Source organism: Rhinoderma darwinii, chromosome 3 (genome assembly GCF_050947455.1).
Source record: "Rhinoderma darwinii isolate aRhiDar2 chromosome 3, aRhiDar2.hap1, whole genome shotgun sequence".
In the NCBI taxonomy this organism is placed as follows: domain Eukaryota; kingdom Metazoa; phylum Chordata; class Amphibia; order Anura; family Rhinodermatidae; genus Rhinoderma; species Rhinoderma darwinii.
The window spans coordinates 151,937,769-151,965,140 of record NC_134689.1 but is presented as its reverse complement, the minus strand read 5'-3'; positions in this window follow the sequence as shown (position 1 = coordinate 151,965,140).

Below are 27,372 nucleotides of genomic sequence, written 5' to 3'. Positions count from 1 at the left end.
TGATGTTCAAAACTACTCATATTGGAGCAGATACGCCGGGCCCTCAAAAATTTACCTATTGGTATGGCCTTCTTCACTTTAGGGTAGTGGGATGAAGTAGCATGGAGTAATGAATTGGTCGCGGTTTCTTTCCTATAGATATCTGTGGAGACCGCACCATCAGAATCTCTAGAGATCAGAACATCCAAAAACTCTACAGAAGACTTGCTATATTTCCATGTAAGTCTGATATTCATATCATTGATATTAAGTGAAGACAGAAAAGATTCTAAATGTTCCGTGGAGCCCTGCCAGATGAATAAAACATCATCTATGTATCTTGACCACAGGAGCACGGCATCATGACCAGGAGTGTTATGAACAACCTCTCTCTCCCACAGCCCCAGGAACAAATTGGCATAAGAAGGGGCACATGTTGCCCCCATTGCCGTGCCCTGGAGCTGTAGGAAAAAACGGTCCCCAAATGTAAAAAAATTATTTCTGAGAGAGAAATCCAAAAGAGAAATCACAAAGTCAATAAGGTCACGATCATAATTGGTCATATTCAGAAAAAATTTTGATGCCTGTACCCCTTGGTCATGACAGATAGAAGTATACAGAGACTCCACGTCACATGTAACCAATAAAGTGTCCTCATCAAGATGTAGACCGTCTAGACGTCTGAGCACATCTGTAGTATCTTTAATAAATGATGGCAACGTCTCTACACACTTCTGAAGGTAAAAGTCTACAAATTTGCAGACATTTTCACAAAGACTGCCAATACCCGACACAATCGGTCGGCCAGGAGGTTGAATAGGATTCTTATGAACTTTAGGTAGCAAATACAGGGTAGGTACGACGGGAAAATCAACTGTCAACCCATCTCTAAGTTTAGAGCCAATAATACGCTCATCGACTGCCCTTTGTAATAAGCCATCCAATGTTTTTTTGAACAGCAAAGTAGGATCGCAAGATAAACGGCGATAACAGTGGGACATATTCAATTGACGAAAGGCTTCACCTTCATACATCTGTGCTGGCCAGATCACAACATTTCCCCCCTTGTCTGCAGGTTTTATCACAATCTCCTTCAAATCACGTAGCTGTTTCACAGCTTGTCTTTGAATATAATTAAGATTATAAGAAGGCCCCATATCTGTTATTGATTCCAAATCACGTTTGACTAACTTGAAAAATATGTCAATTGGGGGACAAACAGACAAAGGGGGGAAATGCTGAGAACGGCGGCACAGATGCATGGGTAGTTTGGCATCAGTATCTGTATCCTGTTCATCTAGGAGGGAAACAAGGGCATCAAAAGCTTGTCTTTCAGCAGGTGAATATACAGGATTAGAGTAATCCCGTTTACTAAAATGTTTTTTAAACAGGAGTTTACGGGAAAATAGAGCAAGATCTTTAATTGTAGTAAACAAGTCAAATTTGCCTGTAGGGGAAAATGATTACCTAAGAAACGCAACTCAATATTTATTGCCCATATTCTGCAGTTTTTAGAAATATCCCACATGTAGCCTTATTGTGCTAATGGACTGAAGCACTGGACCTCAGAAGCAAAGGAGCACCTAGAGGATTTTGGGGCCTCCTTTTTATTTTAATATATTTTAAGCACCATGTCAGGTTTGAAGAGGTCTCATAGTGCCAAAACAGTGGAAAACCCCCAAAAGTTACCCCATTTGGCAAACTCAAGGAACTTATAGATGGGTAAAGTGACCCCACATGTATATTTTGCTGGATTGGTTTCTAGGCGCCATGTCACATTTGCAGAGCTTCTGAGGTACCAGTACAGGGGAAAGCCCTTAAAGTGACCCCATTTTGGAAACTATACCCCTTGAGGAATTCATTGTAGTTTTCATGGGGTGCATGCGACTTTTTGATCAGTTTTTATTCTATTTTTTATAAGGTGTGGTGACTAAAAAACAGCTATTCTACTATTGTTTTTTGTACCTTTTTTTTTTCAGCGTTAACCGTGCACTATAAATGACATATTCACTTTATTCTGCGTGGTAATACAATTATGGCGATACCATATGTTTATATGTTTTTTTTTTATATTTTATGGCGTTTGCACAATAAAATACTTTTTATAAAAAATCATTTACTTTTTGTGTTGCCATATTTTAAGAGCAATAACTTTTTTATTTTTCCATTAAGAAAGCGGTGTGAGGTCTTGCTTTTTTGCACCACAAACTCTACTTTCGATCAGAACTACTTTTGGTTACATGCAACTTTTTGATCTCTTTTTATTCCATTTTTTGGGAGGTGAAGTGACCAAAAATTTTTGTTTCTGGTATTTACTTTCTTTTACTGCGTTCACCGCGCAGGATAAATAATTAAATAGTTTTGTAGTTCAGACCGTTACGGACGTGGCAATACCAATTATGTATAGTTTATTTATTTATTTTATTTAGATTTTTAATAATAAAGGACTAATAAGGGAAAAAGCAGGATTTTAACTTTTATTACTTTTAAACTTTTATTATTTTATACAACTTTTTTTACACTTTTTTCTTTGTCCCACTAGGGGACTTGAAGGCAGGTAGCGCAATGTATTAGAGCTGTAAGCCACTCACAGACAGCAAGCGTAGTACCGCCTAAGCTTCCGTAGATGGCATAGTCGGAGGCCATTGTTAGGCCTCCGGTTGCCATAGCAACTATTGGCACCCGTGATAATGTCACGTGAAGTCAATGGTGCTTTAACCCCTAAGAAGCTGGGATCGCTATTGAATGCGGCTTCTAAGGGATTAATCGGCGGGGACCACCGCGATCGATCCATGCACACAGCTCAAACACACGCCGGGGAATGATGGCGCTGTGTGAAATCAGGTCAGTACTATTACTGAGCTGAGAGCGAGTGATGCGCTCAGCACGACGGAATAGTACTGAGCTGAGCGGGAAGGGGTTAACCAAGTGGGCCTTGTAAAGAAAAGTGTATGACGCTGACCAATCAGCGTCATTCACTTCTCTTCATTCATGTCCAGCTTTAGTCACAGCACAGCGTGTTCTCGCGAGATCACGCTGTGACGTGACTTCCTCCCGCAGTTCCTTCCCCTGGAGCGTCGGTAGAATCACCAAACATCGCCTCCAGCCAGCATCTCCCGTCGCTTCAGTGAAGAAACTGCGGGAGGAAGTCACAGCGTGATCTCGCGTGAACACGCTGTGCTGTGACTAAAGCTGTACATGAATGAAGAGAAGTGTATGACGCTGATTGGTCAACTGCCATTACTAAGGGGCTCATAAAGTATTAAAAAAAAGAGACATAACTCCCAGTTCACACAGAGTTTTTGGCACTAATTTTGACATGGAAATTGCATCTAAATCAGGGCCATAAAACACTCCAAATCGCATTGATTTCAATGGGCGGCAGAGGCGTTTTTTCCCGGGTGGCTTTTGGCCGCTCGCTTGAAAAAAAGTGGTGTGTCCTTTCTTGCTGCGGCTACCGTGACGCTCATTTCCGAGTGTTTTTCAAGTTGTTTTGTTTTGCAAAAGCCATGGAAAAAAGTGTAGGCAGTTAAAAATCGGCCTCAAAATTACTATAGGGATTCTGAGGGAGATTTTTTTTCTGCCTGCAAAAAACTCTGTGTTAACAGGCTTGAGAACCGCATAGAAAAACGCATGCATTTTTAACACAATTTTCAGTCGCGTGGTGAAAATGCGGCAAAACCGCACTGTGTGAATACACCCTAAGAAAATATTTTTTTATTGAAAAAAAAAACTCCCCCACACAACCCTCGTTATCCATTTTATTTAAAACTAAAAATGTAGGTCATTGAAGTAGTCCAACGCATATACAACATATTCCAAACGGTCAAGCGGAATCTGAAAATAAAAAAATAAAGTTAGTAATATGAAAAATAAAAAAATTTATACTCACATACAGCAGTCTTCTGTCTTCTCCCCGGCACTGCAATAGAAACTATAGGTCAATGAAAAATAACTCCCTTAGGGCATGTTCACATGGTACTAAAAAAAACAACATGTAAATGTGTCAAATACGCTAGCTTTTCTTGTGAAGTGCTTTTTAAAATACAGGCATTTTTTGCGTGTTTTTCGCGAGTTTTGTGCTCGCTTTTTGCACGTTTTTTGGTGCGTAATTAGTACTCCCATTGACTATGGAAACATTTGGATCATTTTATGTGCCAAAGAATTGACCCGACACTTCTTTTTTCCCGCAACCCATTTTTAAAAATGTTCACAGAAAAAAGTGTGTTGTATGTACTAACAGCGCGCTTTCCCATTGATGTAAATGGGAAGCTTCATCAAGCATTTTTTATGCGTTTTTCATGAGCCAAAAAACTCAAATACACACCGTGTAAACCCGTCAACTAAAAAGTCATTCACCACAGGGTCTACCCTTTTGACTTCATCATTCTTAGCCTTTTGGTGTATCCTATAGCTGCTGTGATCAGCACATTCTACCATTGTACAATCACTTCTAAAATGGAGATAATGCTTGGCTATTTGAAGACACCTCTTCCTGGCTTGTAGCCAAAAATAGGGAGGGAGGGGGGTGAGTCTCCCTCCCACATTTACAGCAGTTGTGAGTCAGGTTGCTTTTCCTGATTCCACTTGCTGTACTTTTGGGAAGTGCTCCCTCTGGTGGCCAACATAGAAAAACATGTAAAATTATTATTTCATTTTTAATACTTCCCACCTTGTGTAAGAAAAAAAAATACACCAAAACAATTAAAAAAATATAATAAAAAGAAGTAACTTACTGAAATATTTTTTTTAATTTGCGACACATTCACTTTCCAAGAAATAGATCTCTATAGGACCATTATTAATATGTGAGGTCTTAGTCCTGCCTTTTAAAATAATATGATAACCTTTAGGAGTCCGTGAGAGCCACGGCTTCACTACATGAATCAAGGTCAACTCCATTGGTCTAGTAGCCAAGGCAAGAACTAAAAGTCATGCTAGTTTTATATCGACCCAGTGTAAAGATCTACTGGAGTCACCCAAATGGCTTAAATATGACAAAAGAGGCTCTATATCCCAAGTAATTTAGTATTTTGAAAGAATAGGTCTGGATGCAACAGCCCCTTTTAAAAACCATAAGTATATTCTATTCTCTATCAGTTTAGGGATAAGGACATTGAGAGCAGATCCTATTGATTTTAAAGTGTTAGAGGCTATGATACCTGAATGAGATTTTAAATTCAAGAATTCTAGTGGTGCCCACATATCTGAGGGATCTCTAACTTTTCTATATGTTTCTGATCTCCAAGTCTGGAATTCGGATATAATAACTCGATATCTATTACATGTCCTTGGTCTCAAAGACCAATTAATTGGGTAGTTTGCTTGTGCTGACATCTCTGGAAATGAGAACTAACTTTCGCCGCTATCCACATTAGTTGTGGAAGCTCCAATAGAAGGTCCACTGTTCCCTGGAAACACTCCACTTTCATTCCCAATGGGAGCTTCTCCTCTATTGTCAATAAGTGTATTTTTGGGTACCACGGTTTCGATGGCTATGCAGGGTATATTAGTATTAACCGTGTTACACATTTCTCTTCTATCTTCTGAAGAGTTTGTGGCATTAAGGTAGGAGGAGGGGACACATAAAGGTGTATTAAGTCCCTCCATGGGAAGGATAGGGCATCTATCCTCCAAGCTCTTGGGAACCATGTAAGTGCAGCAAATCTTCCTGTCTGTGCCGTGGCCTCTGACGCAAATAGGTCTATCTCCAAGGTCCCAAATCTCTAAAATATTAACTTGAAGAGCTGGTTCTTTAGGACAACTGTTGCCAAGGATAGATTCTATCTGGAGATTGCATCTGCAGTCTCAATTGTGTGTCACGGAACATATTGTGCTCTCAAATCTAACTTCCAGTCTATTGCCCAAGTCCAGAACTCCAGTGCTGCTGCACATAATCTCCTGGATTTGGTACCATAGATCTTGTTGAGGTATTGCCACTGCTGTCTTGTTCCAAACACGACAGACAAGGCAGCACTTCCAAAAATCAAAGGAATTTATTCACCCAACAAAGCAACGTTTCAGTCCAACAGGACCTTTCTCAAGCATGTAGTTGTTTTAAAGGGTAACGAAACGTTCAACAAACTTCTGACATGCTATAGTCACATGTCAGAAGTTTTGATTGGTGAGGGTCGGAGCACTGAGACCCCCACCAATCGCTAAAACAAAGCGGCAGAAGTGCTCGTGTGAGTGCTGAGCCACGACGTTTCTGTTCAGCTTTTTCCGGAAAGCCAATGTAGCGGAGTACGGGCTCATAGACTTTCTATTGAGCCCGTACACCGCTACATTGATTTCCAGAAAAAGCCGAACAGAAACAAAGTGGCTCAGCGCTCACACAAGCACTTCTGCTGCTTCATTTTAATTATTGGTGGGGGTCTCAGTGCTCGGTCCCCCACCAATCAAAACTTCTGAGATGTCACTATGACATGTCGGAAGTTTGTTGAACATCAACGGCCGTCACACGGACGCATGTATTTCAATTGTGCCGTTCACACGGCCGTTGTTTCAACGGACCGTGTGAAAGGACAGTTGAAAAATTAAACATGTCTTATTTTCTTCAGTTTTCACGATCTCTCCATAGACTGAAGTCTGTGGGAATCCGTGAAAACAGGACCCACATGGGGTAACACGGACGTGAAAAATTGACTTTTGGGTATATTATGCATAGAACACATTTTTCTCTAAGGAAAGTTATGATTGCTTTTATTACCCTCGTGAATGTATACGGGGCATTTGAGAGGCCAAATATTATTACACTCTATTGGTAAATGTGGCTTCTCAACTTAAATTGGAGGAGCCGTCTGTGCTTTGGAGCAATATACACTCCACAACATTGACATTGCAACACCAAGAAGGGCAAGCTGTAAGGTTTTGCAAATTGAGGAAGTAGCAGGTGTCGCTAGGATCTGAAAATTATCACATTTTCAAGCACCTAGCTCTAATCTGTGTCATGTGGGAGGGGCATAAAAGCCAGATTAAAAGCAATGTTTTTTAGCCACATGAAACCCCCAAAATCAGATGAAGTGGTGTGAGATGATTGTGCGATGCCTCCTGTTCGTTGACGTGCCAGTTATCATCACTTGAAGATAATAGAACCCCACACATAAAAGTACAAAAAGGATCAAGATGCAAAATATTTGAGTTTTATTGCGACATAAATGGCAATATTGTAGTAGTGAGCGACTTGATAGGACGTTTCGGCCGATCCACGGCCTTTGTCACTGTCGCTAAAATAATGAAAAAAGATTCTTTTAACATAATAGCAATATAACAAGTTAATATATAATTAACAAATGAAAATTTCAACAAAAAATAATAATAGTCATATACAGATGAACATATAGATGATATAATCTTTTCTTGTTGGTACAGTATCAGGATATATCACCTAAGGTGTTACAAAGAAAATAGTGTATCAGGAGATGATATTAAGTACAATTTACATGAATATATTAGTCACATGTGTATATTTCATTGGTGGCTGAGTAGCTGGAATCGGAATAGCAGTATACTCTAATAGAGCAGAAAGAGGAGAGAATCCTCATGGTAATAGACCATACCACAAAATACTAGGGAGTCATAGATTAGAGTAAAGAAAATGAAAGGAACAGAGAGCAGGAAAAGCAGAGAATAAAAGAAAACAAAGGAAACCAAAAGAAAACCAAAAAGAACAAAAGAAAACGGGAAGAGCTGTACCTGATTATGAGTGTCACTTGTATGGGATGTCCGCCGGATCTGTCCTGTGTATCTGGAACGTGTGAGTATCGCCAGTGTTTATATGTGAGGCACCGGAAGTACATCAGTGTTGAGTGGCGGAAGTGACATCAGCGGCGCTGCGAGTGCCGTCTGACAGCTGGTATCAGAATGGGATGAAGATAAAACGGTTAGTATGATGTAAATGTATGTATGTGGGTTAATGATCATGTCCATATGTGTTGGATTAGCCATAGGGTAAGTATGGAATAAATACAATCAAGAAATTACGAGATGGACTTGGTTGTCATGGCGATGTAACTAGTATAAATAAGGAAAGGACGGTAGCATTGTCGGCATAATGAATGCCATTGTATAACATGTATTAAAGTGTGATGTGGATGGAGAAGAGATCAAAGAGTATCTCGTAAGGATATTTGTGTATATGTGTATATAGCTATAAATTTTAATTACTAAAAGGTTATGTGATAAACTAGATATTTTGTATATACTGTTACCATGGTGATGTGTGTGTGGTGTATCGTAGATAAAAAAAGAAAGAAGAGAATGAAATAAGAGAATAAATAAAGATGGAACATGACAGCCGGTTTTATGGTACTTGTTACCTGGTCCATATGGATGTATGTTTCTAGCGGGTCTAGAACAGGAGAAAAACATAGAATTAGAATATGATAACCAAACAAAGTTTAAAATAACATCAGTGTATTATTATAAATAATACGGATTTAGCAGGAAGATAAGGTGTTAGCTCATTAGATCAAATTCCCTATTGAGTCCTTTGGGACTCAAAGTTTGGAGTGTGTGTATCCAGTAGGATTCCCGTTCCTTTAGTAAGTGGATATGGTTGCCACCTCTACGTGGTTTCGGAACATGTTCTATAATCTGAAACTGAAATTGTGAGAGCTTGTAGTTGGCCTATGATAATGATCTGGTAATGGTAACCAGATTTTATTGCAACGACTGGTGGATTTGTGACTCGATATGCAATCCCTGACATGTTGTGTGAGAAAAGGGTAGAAAAAACACAAAGCGCACAATAGTGCATGACACTGTGATGGTACACGTGTGAACAAGGTGTTGAATAATGCTCACCTGGTGCGGTTATGCTGGGAGCATAACATCCAGTGTAGCAGATTCCAAATAGGTAGCCTCTACGGTGTATTGGTGTCAGGATCAAATTGCAGCATAGGACCCGATTTGAGAACTTGGAAAGCGAAGTCTCAATAATGAATGAAGGAATAGAGGCAAAAAAGCAAAAAGCGGGCGTCTTCCATGCGCTACTGATCGGTATGATCATCCATAACACGTATAATCCAAATTCCTCAAGGATAACGATGTAGTCAGTAATATAAGGATTTATTGGTACGAATATAAAAATATAAAACACAACTGTTTGACAGCGAACAGTTTCGAAACCGAACCGGTTTCTTCCTCAGGTAGTATATAAATAGATGGGTGGGGTGCCGGTTAAATAACCGAGTGAAAGGTCAGTTGAAGGCAAGAACTACCGGGTCGGGTACAGAGATAAAACACCAACTCAAATTACATATCGGAACGTACATATAATTACAACCGATTAAAATAAAGATAAAAAATATATATATATATGTCCAATGAAAGATAATTAATTTCTATACATTATGGTTGGAAAGTGTCTGGCTGTTGAAAACATCCTATATTAAACGGGATTGAACGTATACATATATACAAAATTATACACATATATAATTATATTGTTTAAAAATATATTTTAAAAGAGATTTAAAAAAAAAAAGAAGATTTTTTTTAAATAAAGGAAAACTTAAAACATAACTACCATTCTGACCCTTTTGGAATCTATATATGGTTCATTTCCTGAGCGTAATTGTCATACAGAGGATTTAGCATACAAATGGAGTATCATCTTATTTATCGTTGTTTCTGAAGGTTATATTAAAGAATAATTTCTTTTTTTGCTCATTTCATTCTGTTTTTCTAGTTTGCTATATAGATTCGTAAGTGTTAAAGAGGCTCTGTCACCAGATTTTGCAGCCCCTATCTGCTATTGCAGCAGATAGGCGCTGCAATGTAGATTACAGTAACGTTTTTATTTTTAAAAAACGAGCATTTTTGGCCAAGTTATGACCATTTTCGTATTTATGCAAATGAGGCTTGCAAAAGTCCAAGTGGGTGTGTTTAAAAGTAAAAGTACAACTGGGCGTGTATTATGTGCGTACATCGGGGCGTGTTTACTACTTTTACTAGCTGGGCGTTGTGTATAGAAGTGTCATCCACTTCTCTTCACAACGCCCAGCTTCTGGCAGTGCAGCACTGTGACGTCACTCACAGGTCCTGCATCGTGTCGGCACCAGAGGCTACAGTTGATTCTGCAGCAGCATCAGCGTTTGCAGGTAAGTAGCTACATCGACTTACCTGCAAACGCCGATGCTGCTGCAGAATCATCTGTAGCCTCTGGTGCCGACACGATGCAGGACCTGTGAGTGACGTCACAGTGCTGCACTGCCAGAAGCTGGGCGTTCTGAAGAGAAGTGGATGACACTTCTATACACAACGCCCAGCTAGTAAAAGTAGTAAACACGCCCCGATGTACGCACATAATACACGCCCAGTTGTACTTTTACTTTTCAACACGCCCAGTTGTACTTTTGCAAGCCTCATTTGCATAAATACGAAAATGGTCATAACTTGGCCAAAAATGCTCGTTTTTTAAAAATAAAAACGTTACTGGAATCTACATTGCAGCGTCGATCTGCTGCAATAGCAGATAGGGGTTGCAAAATCTGGTGACAGAGCCTCTTTAAGCTAAAATAGTTTTTGTACAGATTCTATGTGTGTACATATGTGTATATACATTTTTATATATGTTCTTTGCATAATTATACTGTTTTCGTAGAAAATGATAATAATGCCAATTTTATCATTACATTAATCTTGGTGTTACTTTCAGAAGATCAAATTTTATGGTTTTTGTTGTTAAAAGGAAACAGGTTTTTTCTTTCAGTACGATCTTTGCCGATTCTTGAAGAATTTCCTATATATATAGTCACATATAACGAATTTCTTATTTATTTACATATAAAGGGACTCATCCAGAGTAAATTCGTTTTATTAGATTATGATCTCTGTAATTTCATTCAAACCTTCAGGTTTTAGGGTCTTCAATTTATATATCCAATAGATTTCTCTCTTGCACAGTGAATCGTATCTATCCGCTCGGCTGTCATTTATATGTTCAATCGGTGTAATATTAAAACATTTAAAATCATTGTTATGAAACAGAGTACAGTGTTTGGAGATACTGTGCAAAAGGAATTTTTTCTTGCAGTTGGAACGATGTTTGTTTAGTCGACAATGTATAAATTGAATGGTTCTTCCCACATATTGGAGACCACAAATACAGTCAATAAGATATATAACATAGTTTGACTGGCAATTTAACTGTGTTTCAATTTGATACTCATTTTTTGTTTGTTTTGATCTAAAAATATCTGTAGTACGTATACTAAAACAGCATAAACAATTCTTTTTTCTGCATTTGGAACTACCCTTTGTGTGTGAACTTGGGAACATAGTATTTTGTTGGAGCATCTTTTGTCTTCCAGGAAAGTTAATCCGACTCGGTGCTAAAATATTCTTCATGGTTTTTGCTCTCTTAAAAGTTATCATTGGTTTCGTTGGTAAACTATTTTTTAAAAAAGGATCAATCTGTAAAATGTGCAAATGTTTGTTCATGATATCTTTTATATTTTTATGTGCTGCATTATATTTAGTTATGAAGATGAAGGAGAAAAAGTTTGTTTGTTGTTCGTCCTTCACTTTTTTTATGTCTATTGTCTCACTCACTTCGATACCATTTGATAGTGTGTCCTTGGGGGGTAGACAATCCTCTTGGCTTAAAATCACAGTTTTTTTTGTATGCATCAGAGAGGAGTTTTTTTGGATAATTTTTCTCTTTAAATCTTTTTTGTAAAATACGGCTTTGATCATTAAAATCTTTATTCAATGTGCAGTTTTTTCTAATTCTTTTATACTGACTATATGGGATGTTTTTTAGCCACTTATGATAGTGACTGCTCTTGTAGTCCAAATAGCTGTTGCTATCAACTTTTTTGAAGTGTGTACGGGTAATGATTTTACTCGTGGTTTTGACTATTGTTAAATCCAAAAAATCAATTTCAATTGGTTGTATATTAAAAGTGAAATTTATCCCCCAGGTATTATTGTTTAGTGTCTGACAGAACTCTGTCGCTGTTATAAAATCACCTTCCCAAACTAGGAACAGATCATCTATGTATCTTCTAAATAATAAAATATTAGTGTTTGCCCATGGATGTTGCCAGATATATTCTTCCTCAAACATTCCCATGAAGATGTTTGCATAGCTAGGAGCTACCCGTGTCCCCATAGCTGTGCCTCTTACTTGATGGTACAATTTCTGATCAAATGAAAAAATATTATTCTTTAGGATAAATTCCATACTTAGTATGTATAGGTAATAGTTCCGTATCCCTCTCCAGTCTTATTTTCAATTTTTCCAGACCCAATGTATGTTCGATGTTACTATAAAGTGCGGTCACATCCAAGGTAATAAATAATAAGTTTTCTCTCATTGAAACTTTATTTAGATCCCCAATTAATTGTGTTGAGTCTTTTAAAAAACTTGGGAATTCTATCACATATTTTTGTAAAATTATATCTACGTATATCTTCTTTTTTTAAAAAAATCTCTTTTAAAATATATTTTTAAACAATATAATTATATATGTGTATAATTTTGTATATATGTATACGTTCAATCCCGTTTAATATAGGATGTTTTCAACAGCCAGACACTTTCCAACCATAATGTATAGAAATTAATTATCTTTCATTGGACATATATATATATATTTTTTATCTTTATTTTAATCGGTTGTAATTATATGTACGTTCCGATATGTAATTTGAGTTGGTGTTTTATCTCTGTACCCGACCCGGTAGTTCTTGCCTTCAACTGACTTTTCACTCGGTTATTTAACCGGCACCCCACCCATCTATTTATATACTACCTGAGGAAGAAACCGGTTCGGTTTCGAAACTGTTCGCTGTCAAACAGTTGTGTTTTATATTTTTATATTCGTACCAATAAATCCTTATATTACTGACTACATCGTTATCCTTGAGGAATTTGGATTATACGTGTTATGGATGATCATACCGATCAGTAGCGCATGGAAGACGCCCGCTTTTTGCTTTTTTGCCTCTATTCCTTCTGACATGTTGTGTGGTCTCACCTACGTATATTAGTCCACATGGGCATTTGATAAGGTATACCACGAAGTTGGTGTTGCATGTATAAAATCCTTTTATAGGAAAAGATTTATTTGTATGGGGATGCTGAAATCGATCACCTTTGATGACATTTGAACAGCATGAACAGTGAAGGCATGGAAACGTCTGGGTCTTAAAAAGGTTTGTGTGGGTAATTTTATGTTGCTGCCAATGTCAGCTCTAATCAGTTTATCCCTAAAGTTAGGGGGGCGTTTAAGGCACATCATTGCAGGGGAGGCAAATTCGTTAATAGTTGGATAGGCCGTATTAAGGTGGTGCCAATGTTTTTTGATGATCTGTTGAAATTTCCGGACCAGTGGGTGATACGTATGTATAAAAGGAATCCTATTGTGTTTTGTGTTGCTACGAGTAGTATGTGATAAATTATCCTCTTGTATTGTTTTCTGAAGTTCCTGTTGGAGTATCTGCGATGGATAGCCTCTATCTAAGAATTTGTTTATCATTTCTTGGAGTCTCATGTTGCGTGTTGTATTATCTGTAACAATCCTAGAAATGCGTTTGTATTGTGATTTTGGTAGAGAAGTTTTTGTTTTTAGTGTGTGATTGCTCTGGAAATGAAGAAGGCCATTTCTATCTGTGAGTTTGGTATACAAATCAACAGTCAATTGACCAGTATTGCTTTTTTTGACCAGTGTATCCAGGAAGCTGATCTCATGTGGACTCAAGTTTAATGTGAATTTTAGACACTCACGTATGGTGTTGATCTTGTGAAAAAAAACTGATGCAGATTGTTCGGTTCCTCTCCATATGCAAAATATGTCGTCTATGTAGCGATACCAGCATGTTGCGTTAACCCTAAATTTAGAATTGGGATAGATATATGTAGATTCAAATGCTGCCATATAGGCATTAGCGTATGGGGGGGCCATATTGGAACCAATTGCAGTGCCATTAATCTGTCTGTAGAAGTCATGCCCAAATAAAAAGTATTTCTCATTAAGAATTAGTTCAAGTAATACCAGACGTAGTAGTTTGGAATTTGCAGGCATGTCAATAGTGTCGAGAAGACTTCTCGTGGCTGATAAGCCGTCTTGGTGTGAAATGGATGTATAGAGACTGTTAACATCCAACGTAATAAGAAGACTATTGGGCTCAATTTGGTTCAAACATTTGATGACCTGTAGAAAAAGGCTGGTGTCTAAAAGGAATGACTTAGTTTTTTTTAATGAGGGGAGTCAATATTTTTTCTAGAAATACAGCTAATGGGGATAAAATAGAATCAGTAGAAGCTACTATTGGTCGACCAGGGGGATTGATTAGGGATTTGTGGATTTTAGGTAGGATATAGAAGACAGGAGTTATGGGGAACGGATTCTGTAGGAATTTGTTTTTTCATCAATAGTGTTAATATCAAGATGGTGGTCAATTATGGAATTGATTTTGAAACGTATATCAAAGATTGGTTCTCTGGGTATTTTTAAATATGTATGGCTATCAGTGAGCTGGTGATTGACTTCATAGACATAGTTGTTATAGTCAAGTATAAAAATGGCCCCTCCCTTATCAGCTGGTTTTTTAATTATGATTTCTCGATTTTGTTGTAGACTTCTTAATGACGTCATTTCTATAGTGGACAATTTTTTTTGATGGGGATAGTAGCCTAAGTTATAGTCGTGTAGGACGACATTAATGTCTCTTTGTATGAGTTCAATCACCGATTCTGTGGAGTGTTACATTTTGGGGGGAGCAAAATTACTTTTGCTGCGTAGACCCAAATTGGAGATAGAGAGTTCAGAAAACACGTCTATAGGTTGTTGAGAGATGGGTGGATTAGACAACCCAAAATGTGTCTTAAGTCGCAATGATCTATCTAAGTAGTTCAATTCCTGTTGGAGGATGAATGTATTACAGGGGGCGGTTGGGCAGGAAGACAGGCATTTTTGTAAGACTGACAGTTCTGTCGGCGTAAGGGTATGGGAGGAGAGGTTGACGACCAGGTAGTTCTCCTTACCTGGGACCTTGTCTGTATATTCATGTCTCGTCCCGGTCCATCTCCTCCTCGTCCGCCTGGTGGTTCGTTTCGACCTCTCCGATTGCCTAAAAAACATGGAGGGCGTCGACCAGTGGAGGAATCGCTGCCAGAACTGGAGGAATTTCCTGTTTGTTGTCGTGGTTGGCGCCATGAATTTCCTTAAGTTGATGACTCGTTCCATCGGTAGACCCTGTTGTTGTCGTAGTCAGTTGTGTCTTTCTGGAATTTGTCCCGTTTTCTAAGTTGTATGGTCTTGGAGAAGTACTTGATAGCAGTGTCGGTGCGTGTTTTCAGATTCTCCCATTCACTGGGACTTAAAGTTGCTGACAGTTGGATTTCGAAGGCCTTGATCTTGGTATCAGATTCTAAAATTCTTGTTGGTAAATTGGAGATAGTAAGTAAAATTAGATCTAGAGAGAATTTATTCAAGATTCTCTGAAATTGTTGACAATATTCTTCGTCATCAGCAAAGAGGGTAGGTCGGAGATGGCTCCGAAGGCCACATGGTATCCTGTCCAATCTGTGATACTCAGCCGATGTCGTGCGATGTACGGGGTGGGCCATTTATATGGATACACCTAAATAAAATGGGAATGGTTGGTGATATTAACTTCCTGTTTGTGGCACATTAGTATATGGGTGGGGGGAAACTTTTCAAGCTGGGTGTTGACAATGGTGGCCATTTTGAAGTCGGACATTTTGTATCCAACTTTAGTTTTTTCAATGGGAAGAGGGTCATGTGACACATCAAACTTATCGAGAATTTCACAAGAAAAACAATGGTGTGCTTGGTTTTAACGTTACTTTATTCTTTCATGAGTTATTTACAAGTTTCTGACCACTTATAAAATGTGTTCAAAGTGCTGCCCATTGTGTTGGATTGTCAATGCAACCTTCTTCTCCCACTCTTGACACACTGATAGCAACACCGCAGAAGAAATGCTAGCACAGGCTTCCAGTATCCGTAGTTTCAGTTGCTGCACATCTCGTATCTTCACAGCATAGACAATTGCCTTCAGATGACCCCAAAGATAAAAGTCTAAGGGGGTCAGATCGGGAGACCTAGGGGGCCATTCAACTGGCCCACGACGACCAATCCACTTTCCAGGAAACTGTTCATCTAGGAATGCTCGCACCTGACACCCATAATGTGGTGGTGCACCATCTTGCTGGAAAAACTCAGAGAACGTGCCAGCTTCAGTGTATAAAGAGGGAAACACATCATCATGTAGCAATTTCAGATATCCCGTGGCCTTGAGGTTTCCATTGATGAAGAATGGCCCCACTATCTTTGTACCCCATATACCACACCATACCATCCATTTTTGTGTTCCAACAGTCTTGGAGGGATCTATCCAATGTGGGTTAGTGTCAGACCAATAGCGGTGGTTTTGTTTGTTAACTTCACCATTCACATAAAAGTTTGCCTCATCACTGAACAAAATGTTCTGTGTAAACTGAGGGTCCTGTTCCAATTTTTGTTTTGCCCATTCTGCAAATTAAGTGCGCCGATCTGGGTCATCCTCGTTGAGATGCTGCAGCAGCTGGAGTTTGTAGGGGTGCCATTTGTGAGTAGCTAATATCTGCCAAAGGGATGTTCGACTGATGCCACTCTCCAGTGACATGCGGCGAGTGCTACACTGTGGGCTCTTGCTGAATGAAGCTAGGACAGCCACTGATGTTTCTTCATTAGTCACAGTTTTCATGCGTCCACATTTGGGCAAATCCAACACTGAACCAGTTTCACGAAACTTGGCAAGCAGTTTGCAAACTGTAGCATTGGAGATGGGTGGTCTCGTAAAGTGTCTTGTATTGAAATCTGCTGCAATGACCCGGTTACTGCGTTCACCAGACATCAACACAATTTCTATCCGCTCCTCACGTGTTAACCTCTGCGACATGTCAATGGCTGTAAACAAAGAGAAGCTTGTAAATAACTCATGAAAGAATAAAGTAACATTAAAACCAAGCACACCATTGTTTTTCTTGTGAAATTCTCGATAAGTTTGATATGTCACATGACCCTCTTCCCATTGAAAAAACTAAAGTTGGATACAAAATGGCCGACTTCAAAATGGCCACCATGGTCAACACCCGGCTTGAAAAGTTTCCCCCCTCCCATATACTAATGTGCCACAAACAGGAAGTTAATATCACCAACCATTCCCATTTTATTTAGGTGTATCCATATAAATGGCCCACCCTGTATATTAGGAAATCGTCATCACCATCTACTGCCACGATTTCCTGGTCTATAAGAAGGCCCCTGGCCTTCTAATCCTTGCCTGAGCGTTGTTAGTCTTTCCCAGTCTGTCCCGCAAATGGTCCCTTAGTGTCTCCCGTTCCAGCTGTTACCCGTGCCCTGTTACCGTTCCTGTATTCCGTATTGTTCCTGTGCCTACCTGCGTTCAATAGTCTTCTGCCACGTCAAGTGCCATCTGCCACGTCAAGTGTCTTCTGCCACGTCAAGTGCCATCTGCCACGTCAAGTGCCATCTGCCACGTCAAGTGTCTACCGCTTCATCGGATACTGCCCGCCACGTCTGGCGCCACTTGCCGCACCCTCCTCCATCCGTGCTGAAGCCACAGCCACCGCCCGGACTATTTCAGGTACCCAAGCATTACTGTCTGCCATTTACTTCCGCTTAGGCTGTGACCTGGTCAGCTGCCTCCCCGCTACGGCGGAGCGGCCTAGTGGGTCCACAAACCCTGTGTCCGTGACAGTTGTGCTTGATGGGAAACAAGTTCGGAGACGCTGCAGGCCATGGTAGCATGGTTAGGCCATGCAGGCTGATCATAGCAGCATGAGCAACAGGCGGCCTGGCATTGTCCTGTTGAAAAATGGCTTCCACATCCAAATCAATGCAATGCCGAGCTGTTAGTGTACCTGAAATGAAGACTAGAGGGGTCCAGCTACTATACATTATGCCACCCCACACTATAATCCCGGGATTTGGACCGGTGTGACGTTCCTCATGGCGTTGCCCACGTGGTATCCAGACCAATCTCCAGCTATCATTGCATCCGAGATAAAAGCAGGACTCATCGCTGAAGAGGAGAGACCTCCATTCCAACCTCCATTGCTGTCTTGCTGTGCACCATGATAGCCTTTGAGAGCGGTGGCGTGTGGTCAATGGAACACCTGTAGGTGGACATCTGGCTCATAGCCCAATATCATGCAAACGCCTTCTGATGGTTGTGTCGACACTGGTTGCCGCCTTAGTCTTAGGATGTGATGTCCAATTTTACTTGCAGTACAGAATGGATCACTATGCGTCATTCTTCCAATCAGACGACCAGTCTGTGCAGAGGTTTGACACTGCGCACCTCTTGCTGTGATTCCCGTTCGTGGTTGTTCTGCAATCTCTGGGAGACACAACGTTGAACAGTGCTGATATCTCGACCTATGCACGTAGCGATTTGCCGGAGTGATAAACCAAGGTCTCTCAATTCAAGGATTCTGTCCCTTTCAGTTTGTGACAAGTGGCGATAACTAAGAATAAATATTGGAATGCACTCCTCGATTGATTAGTGTGGTGCTAGTAGGGTAAGGACGAAATCCCACAATATGAAGAAAATAGAACCCCAGCACACACAAAAGTACAAAAAGGATCAAGATGCAAAATATTAGTGTTTTATTGCGACATAAATGGCAATATTGTAGTAGTGAGCGACTTGATAGGACGTTTCGGCCGATCCACGGCCTTTGTCACTGTCGCTAAAATAATGAAAAAAGATTCTTTTAACATAATAGCAATATAACAAGTTAATATATAATTAACAATTGAAAATTTCTACAAAAAATAATAATACTCATATACAGATGAACATATAGATCAGGGGTCTCAAACTCGGCCGGGTAAGTGGGCCGCATATAGAAAAAATGGGAAGTTGACGGGCCGCATTACTTTCAAATTTGATACAATACAAAATTATTGTTAATCAATTAGTTATTTGAACGACTATAGCACTATGTTACTATAATAATACCGCTAGGTTTAAAATTTGAAATATTTCTCCAAGTGCTTATTTCAACAATCCAGCTTTCCAGTTTAAGTGTCGCTAAATGCAGTCCGGCGGCTCAGTTAGCACACATGTCAAGATTGGGCAGCCCCTTTTTAGATAGTGCCACAGTGCCCTCTGTGGATGCTGCCGCAGTGCCCTCTGTGGATGCTGCCGCAGTGCCCTCTGTGGATGCTGCCGCAGTGCCCTCTGTGGATGCTGCCGCAGTGCCCTCTGTGGATAATGCAACACACCCCTAGATAAGGCCACAGTGCCCTCTGTAGATAAGGCCACAGTGCCCTCTGTAGATAAGGCCACAGTGCCCTCTGTAGATAAGGCCACAGTGCCCTCTGTAGATAAGGCCCCAGTGCCCTCTGTAGATAAGGCCCCAGTGCCCTCTGTAGAGGCTGCCCCAGTGCCCTCTGTAGAGGCTGTCCCAGTGATGTCAGGGGCTTGCCCAGAGCTGGAGTCCCAGGCAGAGCGCTAGTAGGCTCTTCCTGGGACTCCAGCTGTGCTGCTGACATCACTGGGACTCCTGCTCTGGGGAAGCCCCTGACATCATTGTCGATGTATGGACAGCGATGTCAGAGGCTTCCCCAGAGTCCCGGAGCAGAGCCGATAATAGCGTTCTGCCCGGGACTCTGCTCTGGGGAAGACCCTGACACACTGTCCATATATGGGCAGCGATGTCAGGGAATTCCACAGAGTCCCGGAGCAGAGCCGATACTAGCGCTCTGCCCGGGACTCCGCTCTGGGGAAGACCCTGACACACTGTCCATATATGGCCAGATATGTCAGGGAATTCCGCAGCGTCCCGGAGCAGAGCCTATACTAGCGCTCTGCCTGGGACTCCGCTATGGGGAAGACCCTGACACACTGTCCATATATGGGCAGATATGTCAGGGAATTCCGCAGCGTCCCGGAGCAGAGCCTATACTAGCGCTCTGCCCGGGACTCCGCTATGGGGAAGACCCTGACACACTGTCCACATATGGGCAGCGATGTCAGGGAATTCCACAGAGTCCCAGAGCAGAGCCTGTACTAGCGCTCTGCCCGGGACTCCGGCTCTGGGGAAGCCCCAGACATCGCTGTTCATATGTGGACAGCGATGTCAGGGAATTCCACAGAGTCCCGGAGCAGAGCCGACACCAGCGCTCTGCTCGGGACTCCGGCTCTGGGGAAGCCCCAGACCTCGCTGTTCATATGTGGACAGCAATGTCAGGGAATTCCACAGAGTCCAGGAGCAGAGCCGACACCAGCGCTCTGCTCCGCTCTGGGCAAGACCCTGACACACTGTCCATATATGGGCAGCCATGTCAGGGAATTCCACAGAGTCCCGGAGCAGAGCCGACACCAGCGCTCTGCTCGGGCCTCCGGCTCTGGGGAAGCCCCAGACATCGCTGTTCATATGTGGACAGCGATGTCAGGGAATTCCACAGAGTCCCGAAGCAGAGCCGACACCAGCGCTCTGCTCGGGACTCCGGCTCTGGGGAAGCCCCAGACATCGCTGTTCATATGTGGACAGCGATGTCAGGGAATTCCAGAGTCTCGGAGCAGAGCCGATACTAGCGGCTCTGTGTCCCGCGGGCCGCAGATGACAGCCCCAGGGGCCGCATGCGGCCCGCGTGCTTGAGACCCCTGATATAGATGATATAATCTTTTCTTGTTGGTACAGTATCAGGATATATCACCTAAGGTGTTACAAAGAAAATAGTGTATCAGGAGATGATATAGCGATATTAAGTACAATTTACATGAATATATGTGTATATTTCATTGGTGGCTGAGTAGCTGGAATCGCGGAATAGCAGTATACTCTAATAGAGCAGAAAGAGGAGAGAATCCTCATGGTAATAGACCATACCACAAAATACCGGGGAGTGATAGAAGAGGCTGGGTTCACACAACCTATTTTCAGACGTAAATGAGGCGTATTATGCCTCGTTTTACGTCTGAAAATACGGCTACAATACGTCGGCAAACATCTGCCCATTCATTTGAATGGGTTTGCCGACGTACTGTGCCGACGACCTGTCATTTACGCGTCGTCGTTTGACAGCTGTCAAACGACGACGCGTAAAATGACTGCCTCGTCAAAGAAGTGCAGGACAGTTCTTTGTAACGTAATTTGAGCCGTTCTTCATAGAAATCAATGAAGAGCAGCTCAAGATTACGGGCATCAAAGACGCCTAGCATAATGCAAGGAGGAGCTTTTACGTCTGAAACGACGCAGCTGTTTTCTCCTGAAAACAGTCTGTCTTTTCAGACGTAAAAGACAGTTCTCGTGTGCACATACCCTCAGAGTAAAGAAAACGAAAGGAACAGAGAGCAGGAAAAGCAGAGAATAAAAGAAAACAAAGGAAACCAAAAGAAAACAAAACAGAACAAAAGAAAACAAAAGAAAACGGGAAGAGCTGTACCTGATTAGGAGTGTCACTTGTATGGGATGTCCGCCGGATCTGTCCTGTGTATCTGGAACGTGTGAGTATCGCCAGTGTTTATATGTGAGGCACCGGAAGTTCATCAGTGTCGAGTGGCGGAAGTGACGTCAGCGGCGCTGCGAGTGCCGTCTGACAGCTGGTATCAGAATGGGATGAAGATAAAACGGTAAGTATGATGTAAATGTATGTATGTGTGTTAATGATAATGTCCATATGTGTTGGAATAGCCATAGGGTAAGGATAGATTAAATACAATCAAGAAATTACGAGATGGACTTGGTTGTCATGGCGATGTAACTAGTATAAATAAGGAAAGGACGGTAGCATTGTCGGCATAATGAATGCCATTGCATAACATGTATTAAAATGTGATGTGGATGGAGAAGAGATCAAAGAGTATCTCGTAAGGATATTTGTGTATATGTGTATATAGCTATAAATATTTAACAATTAACCCGTTACATGCGGGGCTCGATTGCGATCCCCGCATGTACAGGGTTTGTACCACATCAGCAGCCCCCATGCAATTGTGGGGGCTGCTGATGCTTGTAATGGCATCCGGAGGCCAGGCAACGGCCTCCGGGTCTGCCATGTATGGAAGCCTATGAGGATCAGCCTTTGCTGATCCTCGTAGACCAACTGTCAGAGTGACTGTGACGTCACACTGACAGTTGGAATACGTTACACTACCTAGGTAGTGTAATGTATTCTAGCAGCGATCAAAGCTGCAGGTCAAAAAGATAAAGTGTAAAAAGTAAAAAAAAAAGTTAATAAACAAAAAGATAAAGTGTAAAAAGTAAAAAAAAGTTAATAAAAATGTTTTATAAAAGTGTAAGGCTGGGTTCACACGACCTATTTTCAGACGTAAACGAGGCGTATTATGCCTCGTTTTACGTTTGAAAATAAGGCTACAATACGTCGGAAAACATCTGCCCATTCATTTGAATGGGTTTGCCGGCGTACTGTGCAGACAACCTGTCATTTACGCGTCGTCGTTTGACAGCTGTCAAACGACGACGCGTAAAAATACAGCCTCGTCAAAAGAAGTGCAGGGCACTTCTTTCAGACGTAATTTGAGCCGTTCTTCATTGAACTCAATGAAGCACAGCTCAAAATTTATGGCTGTCAGAGAAGCCTCGCAAAATGCGAGGAGGAGCAATTACGTCTGAAACGAGGCAGCTGTTTTCTCCTGAAAACAGTCTGTCATTTCAGACGTAAAAGCCAGCTACCGTGTGCACATACCCTAAAAATAAAAGGTTTTGTTTTCCTATAATAAGTCATTTATTATAGGGGAAAAATGAAACCGTTAAAAAAAAGTACACATATTTGGCATCACCGTGTTTGTAACGACCCAAACTATGAAACTATAATGTTCATTTTTCCGCACGGTGAACGCCGAAAACAAAATAAACGGAAAACTGTCAGCATCGCTATTTTTTGGTCACCCCTCCCAAGATATAGAATAAAAAGTGATCAAAAAGTCGCATTTACGCCAAAATGGTACCAATAAAAACTACAACCCGTCCCGCAAAAAACAAGACCTCCCACAGCTTTTTTGATGAAAAAATAAAGAAGTTACGGCTCAGAATAGCGTGTCTCAGAAAATAAATTATTTTATAGAAACGTAATTTTATTGTGCAAACGCTGCAAAACTTAAAAAAAACTATACACATATGGTATCGGCATGATCGTACTGACCGGCAGAATAAATTAAAACGTAATTTATTGCGCACGGTGAACGCTTTAATAAATAAAGAATTTAAAGCGCCAAAATCTCTGTTTTTTGGTCACCTTAGCTCTTAAAAAGATCCTGAAGGGCCAAAATGCTGACTATACCTCTAGAAAAAATCTTTGAGGGGTGTAGATTCCAAAATAGGGTCACTTTTTGGGGGTTTCCACTGTTTTGGTCCCTCTGGGGCGTTGCATACCCGACATGGCACTGAAAACCAATCCAGGAAAATCTGCGCTCCAAAATCCAAAAGGCGCTCCTTTCCTCCTGAGCCCTGCTGTGGGTCCAAACATCAGTTTACGACCACATATGGGGTATTGCCGTAATCGGGAGAAATTGCTTTACAAATGTTGGGTGGCTTTTTCTCCTTTATTCCTTGTAAAAATGAAAAAATTCTATGTTTCCACAGAAAAATAGGTGATTTTCATCGTCACAGACTAATTCCACTAAATTCTGCAAAAAAACTGTGCGATCAAAATGCTAATTATACCCCTAGAAAAATGCCTTGAGGGGTGTAGTTTCCAAAATGGGGTCACTTTTTGGGGGTTTCGACTGTTTAGGTACCACAAGACCTCTACAAACCTGACATGGTGCCTAAAATATATTCCTAAAAAAAGGAGGCCCCAAAATCCACTAGGTGCACCTTTGCTTCTGCGGCCTGTGTTTCAGTCCATTAGGACACTAGGGCCACATGTTGGATATTTCTAAAATCTGCAGGATCTGGGCAATAAATATTGAGTTGCGTTTCCCTGGTAAAACCTTCTGTGTAACAGATTTTTTTTTATTACAAATGAATTTCGGCAAAAAAAATTAAATTTGTAAATGTCACCTCTACTTTGCCTTAATTCCTGTGAAACGCCTAAAGGGTTAAAATACTTTCTGAATGTGGTTTTGAATACCTTGAGGGGTGCAGTTTTCAAAATGGGGTGATTTATGGGGACTTTCTAATATATAAGGCCCTCAAAGCCACTTCAGAACTGGACTGGTCCGTGAAAAAATGGCCTATTGAAATTTTATTGAAAATATGAGAAATTGCTGCTAAAGTTCTAAGCCTCGTAACGTCCTAGAAAAATAAAAGTACGTGAAAAAAAATTATGCAAACATAAAGTAGACATATGGGGGATGTTAACTAGTAACTATTTTGTGTGGTATTACTATCTGTTTTACAAGGAAATACATTTAAATTTAGAAAAATGCTAATTTTTGCAAATTTTTGCTAAAATTTGAAGTTTTTCACAAATAAATATTGAATTTATCGACCAAATTTTTTCACTAACATAAAGTACAATATGTCACGAGAAAACAATCTCAGAATCGCTTGGATAGGTAAAAGCATTCCGGAGTTATTACCACATAAAGTGACACATGTCAGATTTGAAAAAATCATCTGTGTCCACAAGGGCAAAACAGGCTGTGTCCTAAAGGGGTTAAAAATATACATGTTTTGTTTCGTGACTGATGGTTGTTCATACCTCTTGACATGAAAACATGCTGTCTCCTTAGTAAACAGATAGTATAACTGCGGAAAGCCATATTTTTTATCTCACTTGCGATTATGGTTAGAACATAATAAGGTTATCAATTCAGTCTTAACGCTTTCAGGACCGAGCTCATTTTGGCCTTCAGGACCAGCCCCATTTTTTTCAAATCTGACATTTGTCATTTTATGTGGTAATAACTCTGGAATGCTTTTGCCTATCTAAGCGACTCTGAGATTGATTTCTAGTGACATATTGTACTTTGTTAGTGGAAAAATGTGGTCAATAAATTCATTGCTTATTTGTGAAAAACACCAAAATTGAAAGAAAATTTGCAAAAATTATGATTTTTCGAAATTTAAATGTATCTGCTTGTAAAACAGATAGTAATACCACATAAAATAGTTACTATTTCAGATATTCCATATGTCTACTTTATATTTTCATAATTTTTTTAACATTACTTTATTTTTCTAGGACGTTAGCAGGCTTAGAACTTTAGCAGCAATTTCTCACATTTTCAAGAAAATGTCAAAAGGCTATTTTTCAAGGACCAGTTCAGTTCTGAAGCGGCTTTAAAGAGGCTCTGTCACCAGATTTTCAAACCCCTATCTCGTATTGCAGTCGATCGGCGCTGCAATGTAGATTAGAGTAACTTTTTTTTTTCAAAAATTTTTTGGCCAAGTTATAAGCATTTTTATATTTATGCAAATTAGCATTTCTTAAGTACAACTGGGCGTGTTTAAAGTTAAGTCCAAGTGGGCGTGTATTGTGTGTGTACATCTGGGCATTTTCACTTGTTTTACTAGGTGGGCGTTGTGAATAGAATTGTATGATGCTGACGAATCAGCATCATCCACTTCTCTTCGTTAACACCCAGCTTCTGGCAGCTTCTGGCAGTGCACAGACACACAGCGTGTTCTCGAGAGATCACGCTGTGACGTCACTTCCTGCCCCAGGTCCTGCATCGTGTCGGACGAGCGAGGACACATCGGCACCAGGCGACAGAGGCTACAGTTGATTCTGCAGCAGCATCGGCATTTGCAGGTAAGTCGATGTAGCCTCTGTCGACGTCGTTTTTAGAATATATTTTAGGCACCATGTCAGGTTTGAAGATTTCTTGTGGTGCTAAAACAGTGGAAACTCCCCAAAACTGACAGTTTTGGAAACTACACCCCTCAAGGAATTTTTCTAGGGGTATAGTTAGCATTTTCACCCCACAGTTTTTTTGCTGAATTTAGTGGAAATGAAAATCTACTTTTTTTCCTGAAAAGAACATAGAAATGTTTAATTCTTACAAAGAATAAAGGAGAAAAAGAACCCTAAAATTTGTAAAGCAATTTCTCCTGATTACGATGATGCACCATATGTGGTAATAAACTGCTGTTTGGACCTATGGCAGGACTCAGAAGGGAAGGAGCTATATTTGGCTTTTGGAGGTCAAATTTAGCTGGAATAGTTTTTGGGTGTCATGTCGCATTTGTAAGGCTCCCTGAGGTAGCAAAATAGTGGAAACACCCCAAAACTGACCCCATTTGGGAAACTACACCCCTTAAGGAATCTATCTAGGGGTATAGTGAGCATGAGGTCTTTTGCAGAATTTATTAGAATTAGGCCATGAAAATTAATATCAAATATTTTAATATTTTAATATTTCTTTCCACAAAAATGTTCCATTTTTTTTATTTTCACAAAGGATAAAGGAGATAAAGCACCCCAACATTTGTAAAGCAATTTCTCCAAAGTACGGCAATACCCCACGTGGTCATAAATGCTTTTCATTAGAATTTAATTAACCCTTTCAGGACTGATTAATATTTTGCTTTTTATTTTCTGTGGGAGTAGTTGTAGCTTCTAGTGACATCATTTAAAGTACCATTTAATTTACTGGGAAACTGAAAATAAAATTCTTGGCAGGCTGAAATTGAAAAAAACTGCGATTCCTCCATAGTTGTTTGGGTTTCGTTTTTACGGCTTTCATCATGCGGTAAAAATGACAACCTAAATTGTTTCTGAAACTTAATACGATTAAGGTGATACCAAATTTATACCATTTTTTTAATATGTATTTTATTACTTTTAGGGCTTATTCAGACGAACGTATAATACGTCCGTGCAACGTGGGTGATTTTCACGTGCCTCGCACAGACCTATGTTAGTCAATGGGGCCGTTTAGACTGTCTGTGATTTTCACGCAGCGTGTGACCGCTGCGTAAAACTCACGACATGTCCTATATTTGTGCGTTTTTTGCGCGTCACGCACCCATTGAAGTCAATGGGTGCGTGAAAATCACGCGCAGCACACGGAAGCACTTCCGTGTGACGTGCGGATTCGCGCAGCAGCAGTTAAAACTATGAATGAAAACAGAAAAGCACCACGTGCTTTTACGTTTACAAACATACAAACAGAGTGTCATAATGATGGCGGCTGCGCGAAAATCACGCAGCCACGCATCATACGCTGCTGACACACGGAGCTGTTATGGACCTTTTGCGCGCACAAAACGCTGTGTTTTTTTCGCCCGCAAAACGCACACGCTCGTGTGAATCCGGCTTAACTAAGTAAAAACTATTTGTTTAAAAAATAAAACTTTTTGTTTCACCACATCCCGAGAACCACAACTTTTTTAATTTTTTGATTGATTGAGTGGTGTGAGGGCTTATTTTTTGTTGGTACATACAACTTTTTGATCACTTTTTATAAAAAAAAATGTAAAAGCTAAGGTGA